We start from the raw sequence: 10,171 nt of genomic DNA, 5'->3' as shown, positions 1-10,171 counted from the left end.
TACAGACACAGAGATTTGATACAAGAACTTTATTTATAGCTTCCAAAAATATACACATAGTAGGTACCAATTCAAATGATCAAATCTTTATTTCTTCATGAATGAAACAGAAATATATCTGTTTAACAAATTGGATTTGATCAAGGGAAATGGAGCAAGCCTCCAAACAATATGGTAAAAACCTTTTAAAAATTAACCAATTCCTCTTAAATGAATTATGAGGCATGTCATGTCTTCAGATACTTCCACCCTTTTTTGATGACAAGCAGACAAATTACACAGAATAATTTCAATATTTTGCCCCAATGTTACGTTAGCTCTACCATTATCCTGCTTCACACTGTTCCTTCAATGTTCTACGTAGGCTGTCTTAACAAGCTTCTAGGCAAATATCTAGAAAAAGGAGGATCCAAGATTTAAATCTTCAAGAATATGCTCCAACTTAGTCTTCCATTGAGCTTAAAAATTTACTTTCTGAATTTTCATTTAAACTATTTTACAAAAATTATGTTTGCTATTAACAAAGATGGGGCAAGAGATATTAAGACATGAAAGAAACAGGTGATCTAAAGAAGCTCCAAACATCTCTATATGGAGTAAAATTGCGTAACAGTTTTTCATCATCACTGAGCTGTTATTTTTCGCTAACAGCTCAGTTAGCAAAAGCTAACACAGTTAGCTTTTGCTCCTCAGATGTGTAGACAAAATACTACATAGTACAGTTAACTCTCAATCACTGTACTCAAAGTCCTGAAAAAACCGGCTATAACCTTTGAGTTACGGGAAGAAACCACAGCCTTCTCAAGAGTTAGGGACCCAATGAAATCTATGAGATAAAAAAATATTAGAATTAGAGTCAACTGCATAACACAAATCAATGAATAATAAAAAGTTAGAACATAAGAAAAAAATTCATGTACACTTGTTATTTGATGATTTTAAAGTTGAATAATTTCCTCCTTGATTACTTATTACAGATTAAAGCTCATGAAATATCACACACATTCATACTTCTGTTGAATCAGTTATTACTCTTCAGGCTCTGACTAAATTGAAAAGCATAAGCAGAGGAAATGACAGCAAATGAAGCCAAATCTCTCTACTATGTGCCATTTAGTCAGAAATTTTCAGTTTTTGCATCTGCACATGCGAAATACTTCTTGGACTGAGGGGGAAAAAACAACTTAATTTAAAACTTAAATGCACAAATATTGCCATGCATCATAATCATACTGGAATAATACACAATGCATTGTTTTTTCTCCTTTTTCAAATATCAAATTGCAGTTGGTTCTGTTTAACGACATTCTATTGAATGACTTTTCATAGTCCCAGATACTCCACTGCAGTTTTAGAAGCATTCTATTTAAGTACGATTCTTTTGTGGTCCCCTGAAAGTCGTTAGATAGAGTCAACTGTATTATATTTCTCATCTATTTCTAATTAAATCATTTATTTAATAGTTTTAATAGGTTAACAAGCTGTTTTTAATAGCTTACTCTGCTTAACTTTTTTTGAACACAAATCAATAAACAATCACAAGTTAGAATACATGGGAAAAAGTTCATGTAGGCTTGTGTCATTTATCAACTTTTAAAAATATTACTAAGATAATAAGTAAAAATACTACTTTATCTACTTTAAAAATACTACATACAACTAAAGTTGTATGATTTTCTACTTGATTACCTCTTACAGATGAAAACCCTTGAAACATCATACAGATCCATACTTCTGTTGATTCAGTTGTTACTCTTCAGGTTCAGGCTAAACTGAAAAGTACAAGCAGAGGAAATGACTGACAGTAAATGAAGCCAAATCTCTCTACCATGTACCATTCAGTAAGGAATTCAGTTTCTGAAGCTGCACGCCCAAAATACTTCTTTAACTATGGGGGGAAAAACAACTTAATTTAAATCTTAAATGCAACAATGTTACAATGCATCACAATCTAATAGTATGCAATGCATGAGTTTTCACTGTTTTCATAAACAAATTATTATATTTCTGTTGTGTATTACACCACGTTTCTACTTACTCAGATGAACAATATAGAATAGCATCCAAAAGGAGAACAATTATAATAAATTAATATGAATTTCTGCTTTCTGTGCATAGAAAAAAAATCAAGAATACCAAATGTCAAGCGGGGAAATGCTTTGCACACAATGCATTTTAACCAGGAGTGCTCACAGACATATAAGATAAACACACCAGTTGTGATCAGTGCTTCAGCAGTAGCCTCTTCAAGGTTAATACTTGAGAAAATAGGATTCCAGGTCTCCCAATAGATTCAAAAGTGCATCAAACATCATTTACACCTCAATAGCGAAATATTAAATACATTGTAACATTTTACCCGCATCAAATCATATTATCGACATGCAAGGTCGAGCGAAACAATTTTGTAATAGATTAACTAGGTGCATCAATTTTTAAATAAATATTTTGATTCTTTAAGAATTGAAGTTTTCAATACTGTTTTTTTGGGCACTTATCTAGTTCTTTTGTGAAACATAAAATAAACTTAATTATTAAAATTTGCCTTACCAAATTATCCTTGGGTACTTTTCGTTCGTTCATGACGTCAAACCATTGCAGTTGCCTAACGTCATAGTTGCCATAAACTCCAGGTCAAAATCACTAACGATTTAGCTGTTATTTACATCTACTCGACAAGATGCTGTCCATATTTAGATAAAAGTAGCCTCACAAAAACTGGCCCAGTAATGCATTGCCATGAAAAGAAAAGAGAAGCCAGGAATATAATACAAACATTACAGTGCAACAAGAATAACACACAGTAAAAGAGCTGTAAAACACTATTGAAAAGATATTACATGAAGCAATTTGGCATTAAGTATAAAATAATCACCTATTGCTATTTTAATTGCCTGTTGAGCTGTAGGAGTTCTTAGTACAAAAAATGTCAGTCAATGCAATAAATGTATTATCAAACAGAAAGCTACATTAATGTTGATTAAAAATACACCAAATCGAGGTCTCAAAAACAATAGATATCTTCTTTGGTGACTAAATACGTTCATAAAACCAATCATCGGCAAACTTAAGAGTCATTAATGAATTTTTACACATTTTGAGCAGTGTTTTTATTTATAACCTTATAAAACAGCTAATACATGCAACGTAGTATTATTTTTTAAAGAGGAAGCAACTTGTAAGAAAATTAGATTATAATTCTTATATGTAAGTTCGGTGTACTGGTCAACACACAAAACTTATACTCACTTATAGATTTCCTTTCATTTTTGTTTTCTTTCCCTTTTTTTGGCACTCTCGTCCGCCAAAAACATTGGTGTATTTTAATTTGTAATACACCAATTCGACATTTCCATGTTTTTAACGTGTCGAATATGAACATCACTCGTCAATTTAGCAGAATCTTACACATCAAAATGCACAAAATTCTCTTCTTCCGTAATTTGTCTTGTAAGCTTTCAAATGAGGAAAACTTCGCCCCTACTTCAATAGTCATTCCTCTATAATTACAATAATTAGATCATTAAAATACTATCCATATAGGAAAGTATGCCGAAAAAGCACGAGGCGCAGTTGTTTTTCGCTGGAATAAACAACGCGAACGCGATCGCCAAATATCGAGGACGTCTGAAACCACGCCAAGTTACTACAAAGGTTGCTAGAAAAATCGAGGAGTAGCAGACACTTCCATCAATAAAAGCACAAAAATTTCAAAATATTCATTTTTCTCGTGTTTTCAAAATTTTTTTGTATGAAAATTAATTTTTTTACTTAGATTATAATCGCATAAAATTTTCAATGCGAAGTGATAAATGCAGCATTTAGTACTACTCAACTTCAATGTTTAAATGTCTTTGCTTTGCACAATTTGAGAATTTGACGCTAGCAGTGCAATAATATTGAAATTTTACATGTGTAGATCAAAAAAATTAATCAAAATCTTGAATGTAAAAAAGAAAAAACCATGTGAATAGCTCAAGAAAACCGCTGCTTTTTTAGAAATGACTGATATGATTGAAATCTCTCATAGTACGGAAGAAATATTGAAAAATTACAGATATTGTTTACATCTGTAATTTAAAAGATGAGCATTGCAATGAGAAATCATATGGAAGGTTTTCCTGGAAATGGTGAGTTTATTTAATGCAACATTTTTCTTTGAAGTTCATTCTAAAATTAATGTGGAATCTCCTGCTTTTATTTGTAATGTAGGTCTAAAAAATTTCTATACAATTTTATGAAACTTTTGTTTTGTACTAATCTTCAACAGATGATATTTGAGTCTCAAATTATGTTAAAAAAATTTTAGGAGGTATTTACTTTTATTTTCATTTATTTTTAGGTGAACACCTAAACTGATGATATTTTCAATCACTCTATCAGTAGTTCCTTCCCTTTTTTTTCCCCTTCTTTCTTAAGTTAAATTGTTCCAATTTTCAGTTTTTTGCATTCATTCAATTTGATGTTGCATAATAGTTTAAGTTCAAAGTTCTTTTGTACCTTCTGCATTTGTACAACAATCTTTGATTATTAGAATAACTGATGCCATAACAGAATATGAGCTAACTTAAGGTTTCCCCATTCTCTGTTATGTGGTATACTGAGCTCGCTTAGCCAAAAAAATGGAGGAAATTGTCCCTGCCATTCTTGGATTACTCCATTTTATTTTCAAAATTTGTATCTCCTTTCTGTAATTTATATTCTCTAAATTAGTAGTTCTCTACCTCTTCAGTACTGAGGGCTACTTGGTACCCTTTAGGATCCTAATCCGATCACATACTATAGAAACAATATTTTGTGGAATGAGATCCATAAGTTTTAGTTATTAAATTTAACTGCAACCATGAAAATGATATAGATTATTTTTTTGCTAGCTGTTTGCAGACCACACGAAAATTTCTCACAGACCGTAGTTTGAGAATCACTGCCTAAATCACCAATTAAAATACATATTTCTATCCATTTTTATCAGAAGGAAGAGCGATAAGATCCTATGCTTTTCGGTTTGTTACTAAAAAAAAAAAACCTTGTCATGGTATGACAGGGGCAAATTGCCTGTTTACCAAAGAGGTTGGCCGTCAAATTTGGCTTGTACCAAAAAAGTATCTGTATCTCAAAGCAGGACTAACGTAAGTCACATTTTCACTATTTTGCAGGAGAGCTTAAAAACTTTTGTTTGCTGTATATGAAGGTTTTGATTAATGCTCTTAAAACATTGCTAAATAAATATAAAAGGTTTTTGTTTGTTTTTCTAAACTGAATAACATACAAATACAAATACAAAAGTGACGACCAGCAACAGGCTCTGGGCCCAGCTAGGCTGGTCCTAGTCAATTTATTAGTCCCCAATGAAGATCAATGGCCCTCTTAAAGCTATCCACCCCCTTGCTCATTACCACCTCTTCCGGTAAACTGTTCCAAGGTTCCACTACCCTGCTATAATAATAATTTTTCCTAATATCCATGTTAGCCTGAGATTTAAATAGCTTAAAACAATGGCCCCTTGTCCTGTTTTCAGTGCTAAACTTCAGCCCCGTAACATCTTTCATTTTCATAAATTTAAACAACTGAATCATGTCCCCTCGGTCTTTTCTTTGCTCAAGACTGTACATTTTTAACCTTCTAAGCCTGGAATCATAGTCTAAGTGAGAAAGTCCATTTATTAGCCTTGTAGCTCGCCTTTGAACCCTTTCCAATACATTAATGTCTTTCTTAAGATAAGGAGACCAAAACTGAACAGCATACTCCAAATGAGGTCTTACCAAACTTCTATATAAGGGCAGAAGAACTTCTTTAGATTTGTTTGAAATAGATCTATTGATAAACCCAAGCTGATTTTGTTGCACTTAGGCAGAGCTTGAAAGAGGTTTTTTCGTCAGGATTGGAAAGTAGCGACGTAGATCAGCAGTGGACCGAATTTAAGGATAAACTTGCTAAGACGGTTGGGGACTATGTTCCATTTAGGAGAAAAGATGTTAGTACCAAAATTTGGCCCATGTGGTTCTCCAGGGAGATTAAAGAAGCTCTTAATTATAAGCAAGTCACTTTTCGTCAGTTTAAAGAAACTGGTCAGAGTGTGGAGAGGCTCCAGTATGGTAAGGCAAGGCAAAATTATAAGTATTTGGTACGGATTCAGAAAAGGGAATTGGAGCAAAGGCTGGCAGATGACATTGATGGGAACCCTAAGAGGTTTTTTGCTTACGCTAATTCTGGGAAAGCTCGAAACAGTCAAATTGGGCCTTTGGTTGATGAGTATGGAAATTTAATCCAAAACGATAGGGATATTGCAAATGTTCTAAATAACTTTTTTTCCAGTGTGTTTAACGATAACTGTATCTCAACAGTTGACACTAACAGGACACAAGCTATTATACAGCTTGAGGATTTTGTATTTTCCAGGGAGGAGGTTTTATTTCATTTGAAAAAGATTAAAGCAACTAAAGCTCCGGGACCAGATAATATTTATCCAAAAATTTTGGTTGAATGTGCAGAGGAATTAGTGGATGTTATTTTGAATATTTTCAATGCTTCTTATAACTCGGGGACGGTGCCAGAGGACTGGAAACTGGCTAACATAACGCCACTCTTCAAGAAGGGGTCTAAAGGTATTGCTGGGAATTATAGACCTGTAAGTTTGACTTTGGTGATTTGTAAGATTTTCGAAACTTTGATCAAAATTAAGATCATGAAGTTCTTAGAGACTAATAGTCTGTTGACTAGTTTGCAGTATGGTTTCTGGAAAGGTAAATCCTGTACTACTAATTTATTGCATTTCTACGACAAGGTTACCTCAGCTTTAGATAACAAAAATTGTGTGGATGTTGTTTATATTGATTTTCAAAAAGCTTTTGACAAGGTACCGCATGTTGCTCTTCTCAGCAAGTTAGCTGACATAGGAATAGGAGGAAAAACTTTACTTTGGGTTAGAAATTGGCTCACTGGTAGGAAGCAAAGAGTAGTAGTGAGAGGAAATCATTCTAATTGGAGTGATGTTTTAAGTGGGGTTTCTCAGGGATCAGTTTTAGGGCCTCTTTTGTTTATTATATTTATGAATGACATCAATGAAAATATTTCTGGAAGCATGAATTGTTTTGCTGATGATGTAAAAGTTATGGGGATTGTCGAAAATGATGAACAAGTAAAACAGCTGCAAGAGGATTTAGATCATATTACTAAGTGGGCAGATAAATGGGGTATGGCAGTTAATGTAGGGAAATGTCAAGTGCTACACTTAGGTCATGGAAATAAGCGTATGAGATATCATTTACAATGTTCAGTCATAAATCAGGCAGAAAATGTTATGGATCTGGGTATCTTTATAAATCAGGACTTCAAGTTTAGTCAACAGTGCAGTACTGCTAGTAACAAAACCAACAAAATGCTTGGGTTTATTAATAGATCTATTTCAAACAAATCTAAGAAAGTTCTTCTGCCTTTATATAGGAGTTTAGTAAGACCTCATTTGGAGTGTGCTGTTCAGTTTTGGTTGCCTTATCTGAAGAAAGATATTTTTGTATTGGAAAGGATTCAAAGAAGGGTAACTAAATTAGTAAGGGGACTCTCAGATTTAGATTATGATACCAGACTAAATAGGCTTAACATGTATAGCCTGGAGCAAAGGAGAGTCAGAGGGGACATGATTCAGTTATTCAAATTTATCAAAATGAAAGATGTAAATGGATTAAATTTTTGCGGGGAAAGCAGGACAAGGGGTCATTGTTTTAAGCTATTTAAATCTCAGACTAACTTGGAAATCAGGAAAAACTACTACTTTAGCAGGGTCGTGGGCACTTGGAATAGCTTACCGGAAGAGGCGGTAATGAGCAAGGGAGTGGATAGCTTTAAGAGGGTCATTGATCTTCATTGGGGACTAATTAATTGACTAGGACCAGCCTAGCTGGGTCCAGAGCCTGTTGCTGGTCGTCACATTTGTATTTGTATTTGTATCTTATTGGCCTTGTTACTAGCAATGCTGCACTGTTGGCTAAACTTTAAATCCTGACTTATTAAGACCCCCAAATCAGTAACTTTGTCTGCCTGACTAATGACTGAACCTTGCAAATAATAACTTGTACACTTATTTCCATGTCCTAAATGTAGCACTTGACATTTCCCAACATTAACAGCCATACCCCATTTATCAGCCCACTCCGTAATATGATCTAGATCCTCTTGCAGCTGTTTTGCTTGTTCTTCATTATCTACAGTCCCCATAACTTTGACATCATCAGCAAAACAATTCATGTTCCCAGAAATATTTTTGTGAATATCGTTCATAAAAACAATGAACAAAACAGGTCCTAACATTGTTATGGCTTAATGCCAGTGGTTGGAAGTGGCATGCTAGTAGAGTAGCGACTCTACTGTAGTAGCTACATTTTTTACATTTTTTAGTAATTTGTAGTGTAGTGCACTACTTTAAAAAAAAGTAGAGTAGCGAGTAGTTCTCTACGTAAGAAAGTAGTTTATAGCCATTTTTAAAAATTACTTTTAAATAAAGTTTCAAAAAAAAAAAACAAGGTTTCAAAAAATCTAATTGTTGTAAGTCTTATGGGAGTAAAACTTGCATGAGATTCATAAGACTCTGAAACATACGAGCTGACATTAGACACATTTTGACGCCATACATTCAATCTGTTTGACGCCATTAGTTCGAAATTTTCACATTTCTCAAATATTCGCCTTGAGTAGAGCATGGCTTGTTAGAAAGAAAAGAATATGCAATAACTGCCAAGTAGTACTATGTTTGTGTTTTCTGTCAGCAGAGAATTAATTCCATGGATGAACATTTTAGATGTCAATGAGATTATTGTGCTAATATCCTCCTAATACGGAAGCTAACTGTAAATGCTATGGAAGAGATGATATTGAACTGCCTTGGCCGAGTAACAACAAATATTAGTGTTATAGAAATGTAAGATCAGTGGCGGCGCTAGGCGTCGGCGATGTCGGCGACTGCCGACGGCCTCGCGTAGATAGGGCCTCGCAAAACTCTCAGAAGTTTTAAGAACTTTCCATGTTTTCAATTGAAGCTCTTATTAAATACAACAGGCACAAAAGTAATCAAAATAGTGCGTGCAGGGGAGACTGCACAGAGTCGGCCTTAGCAAATGCGGGGCCCAATTCTGTCGGGGCCTGAATTAAAAATATTCAATAGCTACAACTTATTGATCAGCCAACTCTATTCCCCCCACCCCTATCCTATTTCTTTTCTTTTTTTCTATTGTTTTCTACGTTCGTCTAAAAATAAGAAAATATTCAAAATGCTGCTCTTCCGAACCCCCTCCCATCTCCATACACACACACACACACACAAACCGAAAGCATTATGGGGCATCAGAAATTTCGTTTCCAGGTCTTTAATTTCGCGATATTTCCAGCTTAAAGCCCCCATATATTCAACAACATCGAAAATCGCTTAAAATTGTGTTTTGTGGCTTGAATTTCAAAAATTAATGAGTATAATATTACAAAATATGGCCTTACAATCGCATTTTGAAGGCTTGAATTTCAGAAAATATTCGGGCAAGGGTCCCCATACTGCCTTTCTTTTATATCATAAGCAATTGGGTTTTTTAAACTACATTAACAAAAAGTTTAAGTGGAATGGCTGCAAAATATAAAATATTGCTAAAGTTTTTAAGACCGTAATTTTAAAAAATTTTCGAGGGAAGAGCTCCCTTCCTTGTCTAAAACTCCGTTTTGGAAACTTCAATTTCGAGAATTTGCAGGAGATTGATTTTGACTTTTTTTTTTTTTTTTTTTTTTTTTTTTTTTAAAGAATTGATCTGGGACAGTCTCTGACCCTAAAGTCAATAAATATGACCTATAATTGCGTTTTTAAGGCTTCAATTTCTAGAAATTTCCACCGAGACCTCTGTACCTCTTTTCCCCTAACATCAGCAAACAAAGCTTAAAACGGCATTTTTAAACTACAAATTTCAAAATTTTACCGGGGGAGAACCCCCGGACCCCCCTTTCTATCAGGTCACTTTTTTCCCTTCAATGTGCCGTCCCCCCCCCCCCCCCCACCAAAAAAACTTCTTTTTGATTGCGCTAGTGGTCATAAAATATTTTTGTCCTAGCAATTAAGTGGATTAGGTACTCAAGTGCCAATAGTTAGTACAAAAATTAATTCCATGAATTCAATTATTTGTCTGAGAATATTTTA

At 34.1% G+C, this 10,171-nt stretch overlaps 1 long non-coding RNA gene across 1 annotated transcript; it reads right to left on the bottom strand.

Annotated features, from left to right (window-relative positions):
* Nucleotides 1-557: 557 nt before the first annotated feature.
* LOC129228271 (uncharacterized) lies at nucleotides 558-2,658 on the bottom strand. The gene is made up of 3 exons (XR_008580910.1): nucleotides 2,551-2,658; nucleotides 1,690-1,888; nucleotides 558-826 (listed from the first exon to the last, which is right to left on the bottom strand). It is a non-coding gene; the product is annotated as an uncharacterized LOC129228271 (long non-coding RNA).
* Nucleotides 2,659-10,171: the final 7,513 nt, after the last annotated feature.

This window comes from Uloborus diversus, chromosome 8, assembly GCF_026930045.1.
Source record: "Uloborus diversus isolate 005 chromosome 8, Udiv.v.3.1, whole genome shotgun sequence".
In the NCBI taxonomy this organism is placed as follows: domain Eukaryota; kingdom Metazoa; phylum Arthropoda; class Arachnida; order Araneae; family Uloboridae; genus Uloborus; species Uloborus diversus.
This window is presented reverse-complemented; position numbering and strand designations above follow the sequence as displayed.